At 47.4% G+C, this 24,437-nt stretch overlaps 1 protein-coding gene across 7 annotated transcripts in view; it reads right to left on the bottom strand.

The window, feature by feature from the left end:
* Positions 1-19,586, bottom strand: part of ZNF487 (zinc finger protein 487) — a 42,102-nt gene extending 22,516 nt beyond the window's left edge. For 2 of the 7 annotated variants that reach the window (XM_031652366.1, XM_031652369.1), the window contains exons 1-2: positions 19,349-19,586; positions 1,316-1,535 (exon numbers count right to left, since the gene is read on the bottom strand). The gene's annotated coding sequence lies outside the window, so the exon portion shown is untranslated. Of the gene's footprint in view, positions 1-1,315; positions 1,536-18,462; positions 18,541-19,017; positions 19,327-19,348 lie in introns of those variants that run through there. The other 5 variants (XM_031652368.1, XM_031652370.1, XM_031652367.1 and 2 more) reach the window with 4 other exon arrangements.
* Between the last annotated feature and the right edge of the window lie 4,851 nt (positions 19,587-24,437).

The raw sequence follows: 24,437 nt of genomic DNA, 5'->3' as shown, positions 1-24,437 counted from the left end.
CATCTGGAGTAGCTAGGATTACAGGCATGCACCACCATGCCCAGCTATTGTTTGTATTTTCAGTAGAGACAGGGTTTCACTATGTCGGCCAGGCTGGTCTCGAACTCCTGACCTTGTGATCCTGCAGCCCCCACCACCCCCCCGCCTTGGCCTCCCAAAGTGATGGGATTACAGGCATGAGCCACCACACTAGGCTTTTTTTTTGAGATGGAGTCTCACTCTGTCACCCAGGCTGGGAGTGTGTGCAGCCCATTCTCAGCTCTCTGCTACAACCTCTGCCTTCCGAGCTCAAGGGATTCTCCTGCCTCAGCCTCTGGAATACTTAATGAATGGGATGACCTGGACATTCACCCCTCTGGAGTTCAATGGTTTTCATCTTTCATGTCAGGCAGAAATTGGTAATCCAGGAAGCTGTTTCCTCCTCTACTTTCTGAGTAAGCATGGTGGAAGCACCCACATCTCTCAAGGCCACTGTGGTAACGGGCATAGCACAGGGAGCTCAGGATCTGGAAAGAGTAGATAATTCAGAAAAATTCAAAGGCCGTTGGGGTGTTTAAGACAGAATTTTCTTGGCCAGGAGTGGTGGCTCACGCCTGTAATCCCAATACTTTGGGAGGTGGAGGTGCGTCGATCACCTGAGGTCAGGAGTTCGAGACCAACCTGGCCAACGTGGGGAAAACCTGTCTCTACTAAAAATACAAAAATTAGCCAGGCGCGGGTGTCATGCCTGTAATCTCTGTGCCACTGGGAGGCCGGAGTGGTGAGAATCGCTGAACCCGGAGGCAGAGAATACAGTACCGGTGATCGCCACTGCACTCTTAGCCTGGGCTTACACTGCCACTCCATCTCAAAAGAAAAAAAAAAAAAATTTTCTTTAGAAGTAGGTAGCATGGCCGGCTGTGGCTCAAGCCTGTAATCCCAGCACTTTGGGAGGCCGTGACGCATGGATCACGAGGTCAGGGAGATCGGTGACCATCCTGGCTAGCCACTGTCCCTGCCTCTATTAAGAAATACAAAAAACTAGCCGGGCGAGGTATGGCGCCTGTAGTCCCAGCTACTCGGGAGGGGCTGAGGCAGGAGAATGGCGCGGAACCCGGGAGGCAGAGCTTGCAGTGAGCTGAGATCCCGCCACTGCACTCCAGCCTGGGCGAGCAGAGCCAGACCCCGCCTCAAAAAAAAAAAAAAAAAAAAAAAAAAAAAAAAAAAAAAAAAGAAGTAGGTAGCATTTCTTTCCCTCCCAACCAGGTTCTCTCAACCCTGAAGATGGAGAGACATTTCCTGGGCAAGCCTGACCCTAGCCTTAGGTCCAGCTCACCTCTCTGACAGCTGGAGCACAACTCCCGTTGAGTCAGCTGGGATGGCTTGTGGAGCACAAGCATTACATATTGCATCTCTCCGTGCAAACCTGGGTCGTGTTCTTTCTCAGCCTCGTCCTCTGCTGCTGTGAAAACTCTGGTGAGAGGTTTCCATTCAGGTGGGCCATGCTTCCTCTACCTCACAAGTGCTGCTCTGTTTTCAGAAATTAGGAACTGGCCCTAGGGGCCAAAATCATTTTATTTGGGGCTTACATCAGGGCCCTAAGTCTTGGGACTCCCTGTGCCCCAGAATCTCGGGTTGGTCCTTCAAAAATCCATTAAGACGACTGAGGACACATTGGCTGGACGGTTCAGACGAGGCCTGGGGCCCTCCATTATTAAATGCGGGCCCACAAACCCTGACTACAAGTGCCCCAGGAAAAAACGGAGCTGGCATTATACTTGGCAACGATGTCTGGCGCTCAGTGCTGTAACGACGCAACGCTGGACTTCCGCCGAATGGGCTTTTAGTGGGCAGGCAGAGCGGTGAGCCCCGAGGTCCAGCTCCCGGGCTGTGCTAGAGCGGGCGGTGCCCGCCTCCCTTCTGGAGCGCGAAGCATCCCCGTAGTCCCCACTAGGGTGCGCAGTAGCGTCGGCACAAGAGCGGCAAATGCCGCCATGACCTGCTGCCAGCCTGGCGCGCTGTCTCCTACGCACCAAAGGGCCAAGGCCGCGGCCCCACCCTCCCGCGGGCTCTGCGTGCTCTTTGACCCCAAAGGTGACCCGACCGCGGCCCAGCCCTGCCACTACGGGAAATGGGCAGCGCATGCGCGGCAGTGCCCGTCGCTGTCACAGGCGTGCCTCGCACCAGGGACCTAGGGGGGCCGTTTCCCGTCAGGCTCCGCTACGAACCCTCGCCTCGCCCCGCCCCGCCCCGCGTCCTCTAGCTGGGCGGGGGCGCGTCAGGCGCTGACCCGGTCGCAGACAAAAGACCGCAAAGGACGCCTGCACGGCAGGCATGGAAAAGCGAAAGAGCCCGTGGCGCATGGATTCCTCCGGAAAGCAAAGCGGCTTTGTGATGCAGCTGTAATCACAATGCCAATGGGATGGTGCTCGCTTCTCAAAATTTGAGACTTACTTGCAATACACAGAATTTGGGGGTGAATAAAAGTGCAAACTAAAAGAAAACGACTATCACACACAGCCTCGTATCCCTTAAAGGACTTTTTTGGAGACAAGGTCTGGCTCTGTTGCCCAGGCTTGAGTGCAGGGGCGCAGTCACGGCTAACTGCACAGCGGTGATGGAAGCAATGTGTATGTGAAGACTTGGCATGATTCACTCCCTGCATAATCAAGTGCTAATGTTCCCATTGGAATAGGTGTAGAGAGAATGCATTCTTGACATGGTTCTACGAATAAGGGAAATTTTGTTTTAATTCTGCTTTATCTTTTCTCAGCTTTTCAGACTAGTCTCTACCAATTTAACTGCATCAAGTACATCAAAATCAATTTTAATTAAAAATCCAAAGTTTATTCCAGAGCTATCGATTTTCCAGCATGTTTTACAGCACAAGCATTAATGTTACACTAAATGAATTTTTGCATTACTTGGTTTAAAAACTATTCTTTCAACAACATTGAATATTAAAATAGCACAAATCAGCAGATCATTCACAAGTTTCAAAGCACATAGATGGCATTTGTAGGAGACTGACAAGTGATGGAGTTAAATTTTGTAAGCTAGTGAAAGGAGACCAGTATAGTCATAATAAACACTGTCCTCGGCTTACTGTTCAAAAGTACTTTGAAAATCTGTGAGTCGAGGGCCAGGCGCAGTGGCTCACGCCTGTAATCCTACCACTTTGGGAGGCTGAGGCGGGAGGACTGCCTGAGCTCAGGAGTTTGAGACCAGCCTGGGCAACATGGTGAAACCCTATCTCTACTAAAACACAAAAAATGAGCCAGGCATGATGGTGTGCACCTGTATTCCCAGCTACTCAGGAGGCTGAGCAGAAGAACTGCCTCAACCCAGGAGGTGGAGGTTGCAATGAGCTGAGATCATGCCACTGCACTCTACTTCAGCCTGGGCGACAGAGCAAGACTCCGTCCCTAAAAAAAAAAAAAAAAAAAAAAAAGAAGAGATAAAAGAAAATCTGAGTCCTAACAATTTTTTAAAATATTAAAAGAATTGCATTATTTCAAACCTTGTGCATAACATACAACTTTCAAATATTTATTCATGTTGTTTTAAATCTGTATAAATTCCCATAAAACATGAGAGCATTATACTCATCAGGCAACCCTTGCTTTGTACAGTTCTAATATACACGAATTTCAGTCACCATGATTTAATAACACCAGTCCCCCAACAACACAACTCAAATTTCAAGTACACAGTATATTAACTGTGAGTCTTCACATAAAGTGCAGGCTTGGCTGCTAGCTCTTCAGTCTACACATCATTATATTAATAACAAATGCATGTAAAAAACAAAACAAAACAAAAAAAACAAATGCATGTCATGATCAGTAACCAGTCACATCACTTCTGTCTGTTGGTGACTGCTCACTGTAAGTTTGTTATTCAGCTCACTCAGAAACAGTAACATCTGTAGTTGTGTGGGCTTCATCTTCCAGTGATATACAATGTTGTGGTTACTGAGAACTGCAGAACTCTCCCCACATAACTCCATCTGAAACTCTGCACTGAGAGACAAATTGGCATGGTTTCTAGTAGCATAGCCTGTGTTCCCAGGATGACCCCAGTCCCCACCATTAAACTGCCTCCCTGAGAAATCTCAGTGCTGCCAGGGTAACTTACTGTTCTTGCCAACATCGGACCATAAGCCCCTGACTGCCCTCTCTTAGAGCATTTAGTAAAAAGGACTTACAATTATGAATCTTTCCTCTGTCCCTTTGAGATGTTTATGTGATACACGTTGTGTATGTGTATGCATGTGTGTATCTCCTACAGCTCAGAAGTGTCTTTCTCAAGGAACACTGCTTCCTCGAGGAGCCACTGCTTTGAAATGTAGTGACTGGGAAAGATAAGGCCTCTGTCTCCCAGTCTCTGTGGGAGGACAGAATCCTAACTTTGATCATTGCCAGCAGGCAGACACCGCTGGCCTCATCACATCTACACTGGTCCCTTGTAATTTTTCATATCCACAACTCTACTGAGCCCCCACTCGTACCCCTCCATACTCCCTCATTCCCCCTTTAAAATCACCAATCGACTACATTCAGTGGAGAGTATTTGAAAAAAAAAAAAAAAAAGGGAAGAAAATGGAAAAAAGATATGAAATATCCAACCATCAAAAAAAGAAAAAAAGCCCAATCATCACTGCACAAATCAGAATGGAGCTCAGCTCTTTCCTCTATTGTCAGTGGTTACTGAATAAAATGTTTTCACCACTTTAACGTCTGCTGTGTTTATCTTTGATATTACCCAAAGATACGAGATAGATTCCCCACCCAAAACCTGGTTTTTCAAAACTGGTGACAGCCCCACACACACAGAGAGAATATGTAAAGGCTTATGACTCACATGAGGCTTTCTGGGGTAGAACAGGGATGAATCCCAAACAGGTTCAAAAATAGCTTGAGTCTGGGTGCAACGGCTCACGCCTGTAACCCCAGCATTTTGGGAGGCCAAGCCAAGAGAGGATCACTTGAGCCCAGGAGTTTTGAGACCAGCTTGGGCAACATAGTGGCACTCGTCATCTCTACAAAAAAAATTTAAAAATTAGCCAGGCATGGTGGCACACCCCCGTGGTTCCAGCTACTGGGGAGGCTGAGCTGGAAGGATTGCCTGAGCCCAGAGGTCTAGGCTGCAGTGAGCTGTGATCATGGCCCTGCACTGCAGCCTGGGCGACACAATAAGACCCTGTCTCCAGAAAAAGAAAAAGAAGAAAAAAAAAATGGCTCGAGAGCAGGGAGGAGAGACTGGCTTTGGGTGTTATTAAGGTCAAGGAATGGGGCAGAAGTGAAGGCTCCAATGCACATGCTGGGGCCTGTGTGGCTTGCATTGCCTTTAGAGCCAAAGGAGGAAGCACCTGGGCTTTCAAATCAGTCATCCAGGTGTGGGACAGAAGGGGCGGGAAGAGGTGGGGTTTAAAAGCTGTCAGTAGTCAAAGATCAAATATGAAGTCAGACTCTCTAGTTCATAAAAACTACATTTACATAGAACATACAAAAAATGGAAAATTAAGAGAGAATTGGCCAACAAAGATGAAATTGCAGCAAAGAAAAAGTCGTAACACAGGAACTGAAACTGGAATTGAGCATTTCCTGCAGTGCCACCCAGTCCTTGTTCTCATCATGCAGGTTTCCTGCTCCTCGCAGAGCCAGCGAAGTTTACTTTGTGGTGTAGGAACTCTCTTCTAGTTGTCCTCTTCTTTTCCACCCTACTATCAGTTGGCAGGCTCTGCAAGTGCTCCCATAATGGTACAAACTGGCCGGGTGCAGTGGCTCACGCCTGTAATCCCAGCACTTTGCGAGCTGAGGTGGGAGGATCACCTGAGGTCAGGAGTTCGAGACTAGCCTGACCAACATGGAGAAACTCCATCTCTACTAAAAATACAAAATTAGCTGCGCATGGTGGCCCATGCATGTAATCCCAGCTACTCAGGAGGCTGAGGCAGGAGAATTGCTTGAACCCGAGAGATGGAGGCTGCAGTGAGCCGAGATCACGCCACTGCACTCCAGCCTGGGCAATAAGAGCAAAACTCCATCTCAAAAGAAAAATGATAATAATAATAATAATAATGGTGCAAACTTTGGCCAGGTGCAGTGGCTCACGCCTGTAATCCCAGCACTTTGGGAGGCCGAGGCGGGTGTATCATCTGATGTCAGGAGTTCAAGACCAGCCTGACCAACGTGGAGAAACCCCATCTCTACTAAAAATACAGAATGACCTGGGTGTGGTGACACATGCCTGTAATCCCAGCTGCTACGGAGGCTGGGGCAGGAGAATTGCTTGAACCTGGTAGATGGAGGTTGCAGTGAGCCGAGATCACGCCATTGCACTCCAGCCTGGGCAACAAGAGCAAAACTCCATTTCAAAAAAATAATAATAATAAAAATAATAATAATAATGGTGCAAACTTTGAGGTTTCCAACGTGGCTCCAAATGTATTACTAGTAGGATCACCACAGTGCAAGTGTTATCACCTTTAGAGATAAGGAAATAGAGATGTTAAGGCTTCTTTTTCTTCTAAATTGTTGATATCTACTATTATTTCACACTTAACAGCCATTTAAATTTGGATGATAAATTTTCATCAGAAATACTTGATCTATAATTAGATTTTATTAAATTGACTATGGATAAACAGGCATTCACATACCCAAATTATTCTGGGCACTTAAAAGCTTTCCGGCTGGGCATGCGGTGGCTCACACCTATAATCCCAGCACTTTGGGAGGCCAAGGCGGGCAGATCACCTGAGACCAGGAGTTCGAGACCAGCCTGGCCAACCTGGTGAAACCCCATCTCTACTAAAAACACAAAAAACTAGCCAGGTGTGGTAGCACACTCCTGTAATCCCAGATACTCATGAGGCTGAGGCAGGAGAATCACTCGAACCCAGGAGGCAGAGGTTGTGGTGACCTCAATCTTTGAGGTCTCCGCAAAGGTTGGTGATCTCACCATTGCACTCCAGCCTGGGCAACAGAGTGAGACTCCATCTCAAAAAAAAAAAAAAAAAAAGAGGCCAGGCTTGGTGGCTCATGCCTGTAATCCCAGCATTTGGGAGGCCAAGTCGGACGGATCACCAGAGGTTGGGAGTTCGAGACCAACCTGACCAACATGGAGAAACCCTGTATCTACTAAAAACACAAAATCAGCCGGGCGTGGTGGCACATGCCAAAAAAATCCCAGCTACTTGGGAGGCTGATGCAGGAGAATCACTTGAACCCGAGAGGTGGAGGTTGCAGTGAGCCAAGATCACGCCATTGCACTCCAGCCCGGGCAAAAAGAGCAGAACTACGTCTCAAAAAAAAAAAAAGTTTTCCAATAACTGAATCAAGTATCAGTATTTAAATTAAAACTTAGATTAAAATTAAAAGTAAACATTCAGGCCTGGCATAGTGGCTCACACCTGTAATCACAGCACTTTGGGAGGCCGAGGCAGGTGGATCACCTGAGGTCAGGAGTTTGAGACCAGTCTGGCCAAAATGGGGAAACCCCATCTCTACTAATAATATAAAAATTAGCCAGGCGTGGTGGCGGGTGCCTGTAATCTGAGCTACTTGGGAGGCTGAGGCAGGAAAATCACTTGAACCCAGGAGGTGGAAGTTATAGTGATCTGAAATTGTGCCACTGCACTCCAGACTGGGCAACAGAGTGAGACTCAGTCTCATTAAAACAAACAAACAAAAAAAAGCTTCAATAGATGTTAACTGCTGAGGAACATTACAACAACATAAACAGAAATAAGCTCAAAATACATGTTGAAGCATTACAAAATACTGAAAAGGAATTTTTTTTAAATACTGATTTCACAAGCGCACAGTTCCACTTCTGTAACACAGCTGTTAACTGTTCCTTGGTTACTTACATAATGTTAGACTGAATTAAGTAGAATTTTCCTATGAAATTAGCTTTAAATAGTGAGCTGACTTGACTAATAATATACGCATCACTGTGCTTCAACATCCAGTACATTTCTATTCTCTGTAACTTGTGTATGTCAATATATACCAGGGTCTTGTGGTTTCTCTGTTTTCAGTACCATTAGATATACAGTTCACTTTTTTTTTGGAGACAGAGTCTTGCTCTGTTGCCGAGGCTGGAGTGCAGTGGCACAATCTTGGCTCACTGCAACCTTCACCTCCCAGGTTCAAGCGATTCTCCTGCCTCAGCCTCCAGGGTAGCTGGGATTACAGGCACATGCTGCTACACCCTAATTTTGTATATTTTAGTAGAGACAGGGTTTCACCATGTTGCCCAGGCTGGTCTTGAACTCCTGACCTCAGGTAATCTGCCCGCCTCAGCCTCCCAAAGTGCTGAGATTACAAGCATCAGCCTCTGTGCCCGGCTTTTTATATTTTTTATATTTTTTATTTTTTTGAGACAGGTTCTTACTCTGTCACCCAGTCTGGAGTGCCATGATGCAATCATAGCTCACCACAGCCTCTATCTCCGGCTCAAGTGATCCTCCTGCTTCATCCTCCCCAGTAGCTGGGACTATGGGCATCCGCCACAATGCCCAGCTCATTTTTTTTATTTTCATATATTTATTTTTTTGAAATGGAGTCTTCCTCTGTCACCTAGGCTGGAGTGTAGTGGCATGATCTTGGCTCACTGCAACCTCCACCTCCAAGGTTCAAGCGATTCTCCTGCCTCAGCCTTCCCGACAGCTGGGACTACAGGTGTGTGCCACAGGCCCAGCTAATTTTTTATATTTTTAGTAGAGATGGGGTTTCGCCATGTTGACCACGTCAGTCTCAAACTCCTGGCCTCAAGTGATCCACCCGCCTCAGCCTCCCAATGTGCTGGGATTACAGGTGGGAGCCACCGAGCCCAGCCAACCCCGTCTCTTTAAAAAAGAAAAAAGTCCACATATACATGGACCCACACAGGTCAAACCCATGTTGTTTAAGGGTCAACTGTACTTTTATTATTAGAATTCAATAAGAGATTAAATGAATGCTTGATGCCCCATCTTCAATTCTCCACTTCTGCGCAAGACAAATTGAGTAAGGATCAGATTACACCTGAAAAAATTTTTTTGACAAAATATAAGGATAAAAACAGTTTCCAAGACCCTGACCATCAGACAACAAAGAGGAATCCCTGAGAGATAGGAAACAAATGAGATGAGTCCTACAAGTGCCCCAGCTTACTGACTTGGGTAGTTTATAGAATGTGCTACAAGGAAAAATAACTACGGCAGAGCCTGGCAGATTCCTTGAGTTGAAAAGATAGATTTGATAGTCTGGGGAAACACAGGCAGCTAGAATTCATAGAACACAGCACCAGAGAAGAAAGAGCTGCATGGACAGAAAACCTCAGAGACCTGCAGTGTACCCCTTGAGAGTTCAGCAGTATATTGATCAGCACATGAGTATAAGGACATTACCCACATCTGGCAAAAGAACCATCTAAAAAGATCAGAGGAAACAGTGCCCAGTGCTCACACAGGGCATGGAATAGTGCCTGTTCCTACCAGGCAGATTAGAAATGTCATAATTCAGGCTGCACGTGGTGGCTCACACCTGTAATCCCAGCACTTTGGGAGGCCGAGACAAGAGATCGCCAAGGAGTGGAGGTCAGGAGTGCCCAAGGACTGGCTCGGCCAACATAGTGAAACCTCGTCTCACAAAATACAAAAATTAGCTGGGCATTAGTGGCACATGCCTGTAATCCCAGCCTCAGGAGGATGTGAGGCAGGAGAATCGCCAGAACTGGAGGCAGGAGGTTGCAGGATAAGATCGCGCCACTGCACTCAGCCTAACAGAGTGAGACTTGTCCAAGAAAAGAAGGAAGGAAAGGAAAGGAAGGAAAGGGAAGGAAGGAAAAGGAAGAAAAGAAAAGAAAAGAAAAGAAAAGAAAAGAAAAGAAAAGAAAAGAAAAGAAAATGTCATAATTCATGGTCCACTGGGTAAAGTATTCAGGAAGATCTAGCCTGGCAGTGAGGAATAATTCGACCCAGAATGAGCAATGCCCTGGACCTGCCTAATAATCCTATAAAGACAAAAACCATAGAGAACAAACTGTTTTCAGATAACTTAACTATATCCCAGAATAAAGCTCAAGAAGATTCATAGGAATACAAAAATATCCCGCATCCAAAAAGTAAAATTCACAATGTTTAACATACAATAAGATACCAGGCATGCAAACAGACAAGAAAACATGACCTACAATGAGAATTACAGTATAGGAAAGATATAAAAACATCCACTCAAAATTCTGAAAATGGGCCAGGCATGGTGACTCACACCTATAATCCCAGCACTTTGGAAGGCTGAGGTGGGAAAATTGCTTGAGCCCAGGAATTCGGTACCAGCCTGCATAACCTAGCAAGATCTCGTCTCCAAAGAAAAAAAAAAAAATTCTGAAAATGAAAACTATGTTTGAGATGAAAAATACACTGAATGAAATGAACAGCAGATTAGATATTAGAAAAGAAAAGATAATTGAGGCCGGGCGCGGTGGCTCAAGCCTGTAATCCCAGCACTTTGGGAGGCCGAGACGGGTGGATCACGAGGTCAGGAGATCGAGACCATCCTGGCTAACACGGTGAAACCCCGTCTCTACTAAAAATACAAAAACCTAGCCGGGCGAGGTAACCGCGCCCCAGCTACTCCGGAGGCTGAGGCAGGAGAATGGCGGGAACCTGGGAGGCGGAGCTTGCAGTGAGCTGAGATCCGGCCACTGCACTCCAGCCCGGGCTACAGAGCAAAACTCCGTCTCAAAAAAAAAAAAAAAAAAAAAAAAGAGAAAAGATAATTGAACTTGAAGGCAACTAAGTTCACTTCTGAAAAAAAATCCAAAACAATGAAAAGAACATCATGAAAAGAACATCACTGAGCTATGTGATGATTTAGAGCAGCCTAAGAAAGCTGGGCACGGTGGCTCACGCCTGTAATCCCAGCACTTTGGGAGGCTGAGGCGGGTGAATCACTTGAGGTCAGGAGTTCGAGACCAGCCTGGCCAGTATGGTGAAACCCTGTACCTACTAAAAATACAAAAATTAGCCAGGCGTGGTGGCACATGCCTGTAATCCTACTTGGGAGGCTGAGGCAGGAGAATCTCTTGAACCCCCCAGGAGGTGGAGGTTGCAGTGAGCTGAGATCGAGCCACCACACTCCAGCCTGGGCCACAGAGTGAGACTCCATCTCCAAAAAAAAATAAAAATAAAAAAAATAAATAAATAAAGCAGCCTAAGATACACATAACTGGAAGGAGGATGGGGGGTTGTGGGCAGAAAAAATATTCGAAGAGATGATGGCCTAAATCTTTCCACCCTTAAAATAAAAACCCATAAATCTAAGGCCAGGTGCAGTGGCTCACACCTGTAATCCCAACACTGCCTGGGAGGCCGAGGCAGGGGGATCACTTGAGTTCAGGAGTTCAAGACCAGCTTGGGCAACATGGTGAAACCCAATCTCTACCAAAAACATAAAAAAATTAGCCTGGAGTGGTGGTGTGCGCCTGTGGTCCCAGCTACTTGGGATGCTGAGATGACAGGCTGACCTGAGCCCTGAGGCAGAGGTTGCAGTGAGCTGAGATCATGCCACTCCAGCCCGGGTGACAGCGTGAAACCCAATCTCAAAAACAAACAAAAAACAACAACCTGTAAACCTATAATTCCAAGATAGTCCAATGAAACCTAAACAAAGGAACATGAAGGAAATGATACCAGGGAACGTCAAATAATCAAATTGCTTAAAACAAGTGATTTTTAAAATCTTAAATCAGAGCTGGGCCTGATGGCTCATCCCTGTAATTCCAGTGCACTGGGAGGCCGAGATGAGAGGATTGCTTGAGTCCAAGAGTTCAAGACTAGCCTGGGCAACATAGTAAGACCTGGTCTCTACAAAAATAGCTGGGCATGGTGACAAGTGTCTGTTGTCCCAGCTACTCAGGAGGCTGCAGTGGGAAACTTACATGAGTCCAGGAGTTCAAGGCTACAATGATCTATGATTGTGCCACTGCACTCCAGCTGAGCAACATGGCGAGGCCTTATCTCTTAAAAAAAAAAAAAAAAAAAAAGACGACAATGGAATTAATCTTTAAAATATTGAAAGAAAAACTCAAAATCTAATTCTAGAGATTAGCAAAATTGTCTTTCTTTCTTTTTTTTTTTTTTGAGATGGAGTCTCACTCTGTTGCCCAGGCTGGAGTGCAGTGGCATGATCTCGGCTCACTGCAAGCTCTACCTCCTGGGTTCACGCCATTCTCCTGCCTCAGCCTCCCCAGTAGCTGGGACTACAAGTGCCCGCCACCACACCCAGCTAATTTTTTGTACTTTTAGTAGAGACAGGGTTTCACCCTGTTAGCCAGGATGGTCTCAATCTCCTGATCTCGTGATCCGCCCACCTGGGCCTCCCAAAGTGCTGGGATTACAGGTGTGAGCCACCACACCCGGCAACAAAAATGTCTTTCAAAAATGAAAGCAACACTTCCAGTTTAGGGTACTGCTTCATACTCCTCCCATAAAGTAAAGCTAAACACCCTGGAAATTGTATATATAAATAAACATGATACGGACTGAAAGGTAGAAAATGGCAGATCAGCACGGGATCTTGGAACTCAAAGAATGACACGGTGCTAGGTTCGCTGGGTATTCTTTTTGCCTCATATATTCCAGACTAGATGTTAGAGAAGCCAGCAACCTGAAAACATCAATGGGTACAGATTTTAAAAGCCTAAGGAGAGCCGTCGCTTTCTAGCCAAAGGACAAGGAGAGAAGGAGCTTTGTTAGAAAACTTTTAAAGGCCGGGCACGGTGGCTCATGCCTGTAATCTCAGCACTTTGGGAGGCCGAGATGGGCGGATCACAAGGTCAGGAGATGGAGACCATCCTGGCTAACATGGTGAAACCCCGTCTCTACTAAAAATACAAAAAATTAGCCGGGCGTGGTGGTGCACACCCATAGTCCCAGCTACTCGGGAGGCTGAGGCAGAGGAATCGCTTGAACCCGGGAGGCAGAGGTTGCACTGAGCCAAGATCGTGGCATTGCACTCCAGTCTGGGTGACAGCAACACTCTGTCTCAAAAAAAAAAAAAAAAAAAAAATTCAAGCAATATACAAAAAGACAACTCCTCCACTAGGTGCAGTGGTTCATGTCTGTACTCCCAACACTTTGGGAGGCTGAGCTCGGGAGAATTGCTTGAGACTAGGAGTTTGAGACCAGCCTGGGAGACATAGTGAGACTTCCATCTCTACAAAAAAAATTGATTAAAAAAAAAAAAAACAGGCCGGGCGCGGTGGCTCACTCCTGTAATCCCAGCACTTTCGGAGGCTGAGGCAGGTAGACTACCTGAGGTCAGGAGTTCGAGACCAGCCTGGCCAACACGGTGAAACCTCGTCTCTACTAAAAATACAAAAATTAGCTGGGCGCGGCGGCATGTGCCTGTAATCCCAGCTACTTGGGAGGCTGAGGCAGGAGAATCGCTTGAACCCGGTAGGGGGAGGTTGCAGTGAGCTGTGATCGCTCCATTGCACTCCAGTCTAGGCGACAGAGCAAGACTCCATCTCAAAAAAAACAAAAAACAAAAAAACCAGCCAGACACAGTGGCTCACGCCTGTAATCCCAGCACTTTGGGAGGCCAAGGCAGGTGGATCACCTGAGGTTGGCAGTTCAAGACCAGCTTGACCAACATAGGGAAACCCTGTCTCTGCATACCTGTAACCCCAGCTACTCAAGAGGCTGAGGCAGGAGAATCGTTTGAACCTGGGAGGTGGAGCTTGTGGTAAGCTGAGATCATGCCATTGCACTCCAGCCTGCGAAACTCCGTCTCAAAAAAAAAAAAACTAGGCCGAGCAGGGTAGCTAATGCCTGTCATCCCAGCACTTTGGAAGGCCAAGGTGGGTGGATCACCTGAGGTCAGGAGTTCAAGACCAGCCTGGCTAACATGGTGAAACCTCGTCTCTCCTAAAAATATAAAAACTAGCCAGGTGTGGTGGTGGGTACCTGTAATCCCAGCTACTTGGGAGGCTGAGGCAGGAGAATTGCTTGAATTCAGGAGGCAGAGGTTGCAGTGAGCAGAGATCGTGCCATTGCACTCCAGCCTGGGCGACAAGAGCAAAACTCTGTTTCCAAAAAAAAAAAAGGCTAGAACGAGTAAGTTTAGAAAGTCATAGAACATAAGCTCAACTAAAAAATCAACTGTATTTCTATATATTAGCAATAAAACATGGACACCTAAATTAAAAATAAAACACCATTTGTAATAACTGAAAAAATTACTAAGCTATAAATTTTAAAAATACTTTAAATTGCTAATCTATCATTCCAATTTTAGTATATGTGCTGTCGAAGCAAGCACACTTAGCTATAAATCTAACAAATACATATCAGACTTGTATGCTGAACACAACTTATACCCTGAATACTACAAAATGCTTACAAAATAAATTCAGGAAAATCTAAGCAAATGAAGAGATGTAATATATTAATGCATTAAAAGACTCAAGATAATAAAGACATCAATGCTCTCCAAAATTCCAAAACAATATATAAATGTAACATTTTTCCTATCAAATTCACAGCAGAGTTGTTTTTTTTTTTTTTTTTTGAGACACGGTCTCCCTCTGTAGCCCAGGCTAGGGTACAGTGTAGTGGCATTATCATAGCTCACTATAACCTCAAACTTCTGAGCTCAAGCAATCCTCACACCTCAATGTCCCAAGTAGCTAGGATTACAGGCATGTGCCACCACATCCAGCTAAATTAAAAATTTTTTTTCATACAGACAGGGTTAGCTACATTGCCCAGACTGGTCTTGAACTGCTGACTTTGATTTTCCCGCCTCTGCCTCCCAAAGCACTCAGATTACAGGCATAAGCCTATGTGACCAACCACAGCAAGATATTTTATAAACAACCTTATTCTAAAATGTATATGCAAAGGCAGGGGAAGGCCAGGCATGGCGGCTCACACCTGTAATCCCAGAACTTTGGTAGGCCGACGAGGGTGGATCACTTGAGGTCAGGAGTTCAGAACATGCCTGGCCAACATGGTGAAATCCTGTCTCAATCAGAAATACAAAAATTAGCCAGGCACAGTGGCATGCACCTATAATCCAAGTTACTCAGGAGGCTGAGGCAGGAGAATCACTTGAACCCAGGAGGCAGGGGTTGCACTGAGCTGAGATCGTACCACTGCAACTCCTGCCTGGGTGATGGAGTGAGACCCTGCCTCAAAAAAAAAAAAAAAAAAAGAGCATGAGAGCAAAAGAAAAGGCAAGAGAAGGCTCGGTGTGGCACAGTGGCTCACGCCTGTAATCTCAGCACTCATAATAAAGGCAGGCGGACGGCTCAAATTCAGGAGTTAGACACTAGCCTGGGCAACATGGCAAAACCCTGTCTCTACAAAAATTGGCTGGGTGCGATGGCTTATGCCTGTAATCCCAGCACTTCAGGAGGCCAAGGCAGGTGGATCACCTGAGGTCAGGAGTTCGAGACCAACCTGACCAACAAGGTAAAACCCCATCTCTACTAAAAATCCAAAAAATTAGCCGGGCACGGTGGCAGGCGCCTATAGTCCCAGCTAGTTGGGAGGCTGAGACAGGAGAATTGCTTGAACCCTGGAGGCGGAAGTTGAACGCGGGAGGCGGAGGTTGTGGTGAGCCGAGATCCTGCCACTGCACTCCAGCCTGGGCGAAGAAGCAAGACTCCGTCTCAAAAAACAAACAAAAAAGAAGGCAAACTGGTCTGGTGTGGTGGCTCATGCCTATAATCCCAGCACTTTGGGGGCCAAGCCAGGTGGATCACTTGAGGTTAGGAGTTTGAGAGCAGCCTGGCTCACACCTGTAATACCTGCACTTTGAGAGGCTGAGGTGGAAGGATTGCTTAAGCCCAGGAGTTCAAGATCAGCCTGGGCAATACAGGGTGACCCTGTCTCCACCAAAAAAAAAAAAAAAATGTAGCCCGGTGTGGTGGCATATATCTGTGATCCCAGCTACTTGGGAGGCTAAGGTGGGAGGATCTCTGGAGCCAAGGAGATCGAGGCTACAGTGAGCTATGATCACACTACTGCACTCCAGCCTAGGCAACAGAGCGACTGTCTCAAAAAAAAAAAAAAAAAGTCCAAGGTCATGCAAAACTACTCAATATGTCTTTTTCTTGGGATACAAACAATTTTAGTCAAATTATAAAGAAAGGCAACTTAAGTGACAAGCATAAAGTTGAAGACAGTGGTTACCCTAGGGCAAAGGAGAGAGCCATGAAGAAAAACTACACAAAGGACCATAAATATGAGGGTAGTCTTCTGTTTCTTTTTTTTTTTTTTTTGAGACAGAGTCTTACTCTGTTGCCCAGGCTGGAGTGCAGTGGCGCAATCTCAGCTCACTGCTGCCTCTGCCTCCCGGATTCAAGAGATTCTCCCACATCAGCCTCCCAAGTAGCTGGGACTACAGGCAGGCATTACCATGCTGGGCTAATTTTTGTATTTTTTGGTACAGATAGGGTTTCACAACGTTGACCAGGCTGGTCTCAAACTGCTGATCTCAGGTGATCCTACCACCTCAGACTCCCAAAGTGCTGGGATTACAGGTGTGAGCCACTGTGCCTGTCCTTAAACTCTTTTGATTAGAAATATAGGCAGGACGTAGTGGCTCACACCTGTAATCCCAGCACTTTGGGAGGCTGAGGTGGGCGGATTACCTGAGGCCAGGAGTTCGAGATCAGTCTGGCCAACATGCCAAAAAAAAGCCCGCCTCTACTAAAAATGTAAAAAATTAGCCAGGCATGGTGGCGGACGCCTGTAATCCCAGCTACTCTGGAGGCTGAGGCGGGAGAACTGCTTGAGCCAGGCAGGCAAAGGCTGCAGTGAGCTGAGATGTCTCCACTGCACTCCAGCCTGGGTAACAAGTAACAAAACTTGCCAATTAACCTTTTAAAAGTGTACAGTTCAATCTTAAGTAGATTTACATTGTTGTGAAACAGATCTCCAGAACATTTTCATCTTGCAAATCTGAAACTCTCTACCCATTAAACAACTTCCCATTCCTCCTTACCCCAGCCTCTAGCAACCACCATTCTACTTTTCTGTTTACGTGAATTTGACTACTTTAGATTCTCATATAAGTGGAATCACGCAATATTTGTCCATTACTGGTTTACTTCACTTAACATAATATTGTCAACATTCATCCATGTTGCAGCATATGACAACATTTTCTTTTTTATTTTTATTTTCATTTATTTATTTATTTATTTTTGAGACGGAGTCTCACTCTGTCACCCAGGCTAGAGTGCAGTGGTGCAATCTTGGCTCACTGCAACCTCCGCCTCTTAGGTTCAAGCAATTCTCCCTGTCTCAGTTTCCTGAGTAGCTGGGATTACAGGCGCCCGGCACCACGCCCAACTAATTTTTGTATTTTTAGTAGAGACAGGGTTTCACCATGTTGGCCAGGCTGAATTCCTGACCTTAGGTGATCTGCCCTCCTCGGCCTCCCAAAGTGCTGGGATTCCAGGCATTAGCCACCGCACCCGGCAATCTTATTTTTATTTTTTGAACAAATGGAGTCTCGCTCTGTCACTCAGGCTGGAGTACAGCAGTGCAATCATGGCTCACTGAAGCCTAAACATCCTAAGCGCATGTAATCCTTCAACTTCAGCTTCCAGAGTAGCTAGGACTACAGGCACATGCCACAATGCCCAGCTAATTTTTGTATTCTTTATTTTATTTTTTGTGGAACCAGGATCTCGCTATGCTGCCCAGGTTGGTCTGGAACTCCTGGACTCAAGCAATCCTCCCATTTGGCCTCCCAAAGAGCTGGGATTACCAGCATGAGCTGCTGCATCCAGCCAAGATTTTCTTCCTAAGGCTGAATGATATTCTATTGTATATGACACATTTTGTTTATCCATCTACCAATGGACACTGGGGTTACCTCTACTTTTTGACTATTGCAAATAATGCTGCTATGAACATGAATGTACAAGTAACTGAGTCCCCGCTTTCATTTCTCTTGGATACAGACCCAGAAGTGGTACTGCTGGATCATATAGCAATTCTCTATGTAATTTTTTGAGGAACTGCCATACTGTTTTCCACAGCTGCTGTACCATTTTACATTCTTACCAACAATACACAAGGATATATTTCTTAATATATGGGGGCTGGGTGCAGTGGCTCACGCCTGTAATCCCAGCACTTTGTGGGGCTTAGGCGGGTGGATCACCTGAGGTCAATAGTTCGAGACCAGCCTGGCCAACAGGGCAAAACCTTGTCTCTACTAAAAATACAAAAATTAGCCGGGTGTGGTGGCATGTGCCTGTACTCCTAGTTACTTGGGAGGCTGAGGTAGGAGAATTGCTTCAATCCAGGAGGTGAAGGTTGCAGTGAGCCAAAATCACGCCACTGCACTCCAGCCTGGGCGACAGACGGAGACTCCATCTCAAAAAAAAAAAAAAAAAAAAAAAAAAATATATATATATATATATATATATATATATATGGAAGCTAAGACAAAGGCCTGCACTCACCCCTAATCTGCTAAATTCAAGTTCTTTCCATGATGAGGTTTCAAAAGGAATTAGTGCAAAATGTATTTAAGGATATGACTAGAAAGGAGAAAGAAAAAACAAATGGCTATTACACACACACACACCAGAAAAGTAAGACTAGGAGGCAAAGGAAATCAATGAAGAACTATTTCGGCGAGAGGCCGTGGTTCAGCCTGTAATCCCCACACTTTGGGAAGCTAAAGCAGAAGAATCACTTGAGCCCAGGAGTTCAAGACCAGCCTGGGCAACATTAATGATACCCATGTTTCTATTTATAAATAAATAAATAAGTATTTCCGACCAAAGAATACAAACTTAGTAAAGCTAATGAAGGAAGAACACAGGGAAGAGCTGCCGATGTAAGAGAAAGAAAGAAAACTTCTGGAGAAAAAAGTTCAAAGATTTGAAACTATTTCCTCAGAAGGAACTGGGAAAAGGGAGTTTTGAGTAATAAAGCCTTGTGTAAGTTTCTGACTCTCAAGTATGTGAATGTACTGCCTTAAAAAATAAACTAAAAAGAGCCTCTTTTCTCACCACAACTCAATAACCATGAAGGTATCCTTGCAAGTGTGTGTAGACCTCTCATGCCTCCTAGGTCCAGGGTCACTGGTCCAGGACTCTCCCAATATCCATGCCCGGAGGAAGCGCTTCCGCAGACTTGGTTACTTCTGGTTGCCCTTGTCTCGCCTCTCTAGGGTGGGCTGGCCGCTCCGGCATGGAGTCAAGGATCCTCTGTGTTCTCTCTGCCATGACTCTCCCTGATCCCAAATCCCGTCCCCACCCCTAACGGGCCCGGTCCCCGCTCGACCCTGGGTGTGCGGCCCTCGACCTCAGACCCGGCCCCTGCCCGCCGGCCGCCCCTCACCTCGGCCTCGGAGGCTCCACGCTCCCGCTCTTACAGCCCGCACCTCGGCGGTCTCTCGGAGGAGGGAGGAACCCGAGGTACCTGGTGGTCGTCGTAGCTGAGGAACTTTCGGGCCTGTTGACCATCTCACCATGGAAACTGCCGCAGCGCTCCCTGGGCGGGGCCTCCGAGGGGCGGGGCCTCCGAGGGGCGGGGCCTGCGCCAGTCCCGGGCCCCTTCCGGTCGAGCGCTGCCTGCGCTTCCGGAAGTCCTGCTGCTCCCGCGTGCCTGGCTGGGCCTCGTCCCTACGCCACTGGCATCCCACCCTGCTACCAGCTGCCCTCTTGTTCGCTGGCCGGACTCTTCCCCCAACCTTCTTTAGAAGACACGGCGCAGTCCGGCTTCCCCACGAAACCGAAGGAGGCTGGGACCGCGCCCGGTCGTCCGGGGGCGGGGCCGCGACGCCATTGTGACGCGCTCGGAGCAGGGCTGGGCCGAGCACCGGGCGCTGGAGGGCGGGCCCCAACCACTGCTCCTGAGGCCCGGGAGGCGGCTGACGGTTGAGGCCGCTGAGCGCCGCAACGTGAGCCCAAAGGACGCCCCGTTTCAAGACCGGCGCAAGAGGGAAAAATGAAGGTAGTTTTCTGCGGAGGATGTTAGGAGAACGAGAACTCCGGGCCGGAGAACGAGAACTGTGGACCTGAGAACTGACCTAGCTTAAGGAGCGCAGGCAGCCTGTGCCGCCGGGTCTTGGGGAAGTACGGAGAGGACGGGGTCCCTCTCCGCATCAGGTCCTCTCACGCACCGCGGCTTTCCAGGAGGCAGGACTGGCCACAGGCCTGATTCCCAGGGACAAAGTGTAAGGCAGAGGCTGTCAGCACCATAACCTTCGCTGCAGGAGAAACACGCGTCCAGTTCGTTATCGTCAGTTCCTGCTACATCAGGCCTGCTGTATTTGCTCTAAACAAAGCAGCCAGCTTTCCAGGCCTGGGTGCGGAGGTATTTGTTAAGCACATGCACACAGTTGGAATTAGCAGCCTCAGGGATCAAAAGTTGTCTTGTTTGTTTGTTTGAGACGAAGTTTCTTTCTTGTTGCCCAGGCTGGAGTGCAATGGCGCGATCTCGGCTCACTGCAACCTCCGCCTCCCGGGTTCAAGTGATTCTCCTGCCTCAGGCTCCTGAGTAGCTGGGATTACAGGCGTCCGCCACCACGCCCGGTTAAATTTTTGTATTTTTAGCAAAGATGGGGTTTCACCATTTTGGCTAGGCTGGTCTCTAACTCTTGACCTCAGGTGATCCACTCGCCTCGGCCTCCCAAAGTGCTAGGATTACAGGCGTGAGCCACCGCGCCCTGCCCAAGAGTTACCATTTCTGTAGCAAAGCTGCTAAGCAATATCCTTTTGCCTGCCACCTAAATGTGGTTAGGTGCAGCATTTGGAAGAAAAAAAATAAAAAGCCCGGGCGTGGTGGCTTACGCCTGTAATCCTAACACATTGGGAGGCCGAGGCGGGTGGATAACCTGAGATCAGGAGTTTAAGATCAGCCTGGCCTACATGGTGAAACCCCATCTCTACTAAAAATACAAAATTAGCCGGGCGCGGTGGCTCAAGCCTGTAATCCCAGCACTTTGGGAAGCCGAGACGGGCGGATCACGAGGTCAGGAGATCGAGACCATCCTGGCGAACACGGTGAAACCCCGTCTCTACTAAAAAATACAAAAAAAACTAGCCGGGCGCGGTGGCGGGCGCTTGTAGTCCCAGCTACTCGGGAAGGCTGAGGCAGGAGAATGGCGTAAACCCGGGGGGCGGAGCTTGCAGTGAGCTGAGATCCGGCCACTGCACTCCAGCCTGGGCGACAGAGCGAGACTCCGTCTCAAAAAAAAAAAAAAAAATACAAAATTAGCTGGGTGTGATGGCACATGCCTGTGATCTCACCTACTCAGGAGGCTGAGGCAGGAGAAGAACTTGAACCCGGGAGGTAGAGGTTGCTGTGAGCCGAGATCTCGCCATTGCACTCCAGCCTGGGCAACAAGAGCGAGACACTGTCCCAAAAAAAAAAAGCCCTGAGACCCACGGTAGCTGGCCTGGATTACTTGAACATAAACAGGTTCACAGAAGATCCAGACGAGTTCTCTCTGTGACTGAGGGAAGGAGAAAATAATTCCAATCAGTAATCTTCTCTGCATAAATAAAAACGCACTGCGCAACCACACACACAGAAGAATAAACATCCCTTCTTCAGCTGGTGTGAGTAATTACTGCTTTTTCTCCAGTGACAGCTTTAGGTCCTCTCTATTCCTCCTGCTTTCTGGATTAGGTTTTTGTTTTGTTTTGTTTTGTTTTGTTTTTTTTGAGAGGGAGTCTTGCTCTGTCGCCTAGGCTGGAGTGAAGTGGCACAATTTCGGCTCACTGCAACCTCCGCCTCCCAGGTTTAAGCAATTCTCCTGCCTCAGCCTCCGAAGTTGGGATTACAGGCACCTGCCACCTAGTAGAGATGGGGTTTCACCAGGTTGGCAAGGCTGATCTCAAACTCCTGACCTCAAGTGATCCGCCTGCCTCGGTCTCCTAGAGTGCTGGGATTACAGGCGTGAGCCACCGCGCCCGACCTAAAATTGTTAAAATAATCTCTGAGTTGCCCCTGCGTTAGTACAACACCCAGTCCAAAACACACCCCTGTCCTTGGACCCTCCCCAAAATCGCCAGCCACAAGTCCAAATGATATAACAAGCCCTCTAACAAGTCTAAGACACCCCATGGTTTCAGAGGTGTGATGTCTCATTGCAGCAACTAATAGCCCCAAATAATAACTGGTTCACAGTGAGGAATATATCCATTCACTGAAATAGCAAATCATCATTCCATCATGTGTATGCCTCTGGTAGTCTGACCAGTAGGCATGGCCAATATAGATAAACTTATATTTATGTGTGAAGGATACATAACTCATATGCACAAATGAAACTTCAGAGCCTATACTCTAATGAGAAATCAAAATAAATTTTTTTTTTTTTTCCTCTTTGAGACAGGGTCTTGCACCATCCCCTAGGCAGGAGTGCAGTGGCAGGATCTCAGCTCACTGCAGCCTTGACCTCAGCTCAAGCAATCTTCCCACTTCAGCCTCTCAGCCTCCCAGTAACTGGGTCTACAGGGGTCACCACCACACCCAGCCAATTTTTTTTTTCTACCCTTTTTTGTTGTTGAGACGGTGTCTTGCACTGTCTCCCAGGCTGGAGTGCAATGGCGCGATCTCAGCTCACTGCAACGGCGGGATCTCAGCTCACTGCAACCTCTGCCTCCCAGGTTCACGTGATTCTCCTGCTTCAGCCTCCAGAGTAGCGGATTACAGGTGCACAACACCACACTCGGCTAACTTTGTGTGTTTTTAGTAGAAAGGGGGTTTCACTATGTTGGCCAGACTGGTCTTGAACTCCTGACCTCATGATCCGCCCTTGGCCTCCCGAAGTGCTCGGATTACAGGCATGAGCCACCGTGCCTGGCTTTTTTTTTTTTAAATGGAGTCTCATTGCAATGCCCAGGCTGAAGTACAGTGACACAATCTCAGCTCACTGCAACCTCCGATTCCCAAGTTCAAGCGATTCTCCTGCCTCAGCCTCCCAAGTAGCTGGAACTACAGGCTCATGCCACCACGCCTGGCTAATTATTGGATTTTTAGTAGAGACGGGGTTTCACCGTATTGGCCAGGCTGGTCTTGAACTCCTGACCTCAAGTGATCTGCCTGTCTTGGCTTCCCAAAGTGCTGGGATTACAGGATTGAGCCACCGTCCCCAGCCACGTCCAGCTGATTTTTAAATTTTTCTGGAGATAGGGAGACTTGCTGTGTTACCTAGGCTGGTCTCTAACTCCTGGGCTCAAGTGATCCTTCTGCCTCAGCCTCTCAAAGTGCTGGGATTACAGCTGTGAGCCATTGCATCTGGCCAAAACAAGCATTTCTTTTTTTTTTTTTTTTTTTTTTGACACTGAGTCTTGCTGTGTCCTCCAGACTGGGGTGCAGGGGCGCGATCTCGACTCACTGCAACCTCTGCCTCCCAGGTTCAAGCAATTCTTCTGCCTCAGCCTCCCGAGTAGCTGGGACTACAGGCGCACGCCACCACGCCCGGCTCATTTTTGCATTTTTGGTAGAGACAAGGTTTCACCATGTTGCCCAGGCTGGTCTCAAACTCCTGAGCTTAAGTGATCCGCCTGCTTTAGCCTCCCAAAGTGTTGGGATTACAGACGTGAACTGCTGCACCCAGCTAATTTTTTTTATTTTCAGTAGAGACGGGGTTTTGCCATGTTCACCAGGTTAGTCTCAAACTCCGACCTCAGGTGATCTGCCCAAAATGCTGGGAGGCCAAGGCAGGCAGATCACAAGGTCAGCAGATCGAGACCATCCTAACACGGTGAAACCCCGTCTCTACTAAAAATACAAAAAATTAGCCGGGCGTGGTGGCAGGCGACTGTAGTTCCAGCTACTCGGGAGGCTGAGGCAGGAGAATGGCTTGAACCCGGGAGGCGGAGCTTGCAGTGAGCTGAGATCACACCACTGCACTCCAGCCTGGGCGACAGAGTGAGACTCCGTCTTAAAAAAAAAAAAAAAAAAAGTGCTGAGAGGTCTCCCACTGCACTCCAGCCTTGGTGATAGAGCAAGACTCCCTCTCAAAACAAAGGCCAGCGCAGTGGCTCATACCTATAATCCCAGCACTTTGAGAGGCTGAGGTGGGCAGATGACTTGAGGTCAGGAGTTTGAGACCAACCTGGGCAACAGGATGAAAGCCTGTCTTTACTAAAAATACAAAAATTAGCCAGGTGTGGTGGCACATGCCTGTAGTCCCTGCTACTTGGGAGGCAGAAGTAGAAGAATCGCTTGAACTCAGGAGGCAGAAGTTGCAGTGAGCTGAAATCACACCATGTAGCCTGGGCAACAAAGCAACACTGCCATCTCAAAAAAAAAAAAAAAAAAAAAGTTGTATTGAAACAAACTCTTACGCACAATATACTCTTCAGGAAGGAGCTTTAGTTTTGCTTTTGACTGGGGCGGTGATGATAATTATTTCATCATAAATGACCCTGGTATGAGCAACAGAATTATGGTAATAGCCAGGTTTGCTGGT

Source organism: Papio anubis, chromosome 11 (genome assembly GCF_008728515.1).
Source record: "Papio anubis isolate 15944 chromosome 11, Panubis1.0, whole genome shotgun sequence".
Lineage (NCBI taxonomy): Eukaryota > Metazoa > Chordata > Mammalia > Primates > Cercopithecidae > Papio > Papio anubis.
The sequence above is the reverse complement of the archived record's forward strand: the minus strand, read 5'-3'. Positions and strand labels throughout refer to the sequence as shown.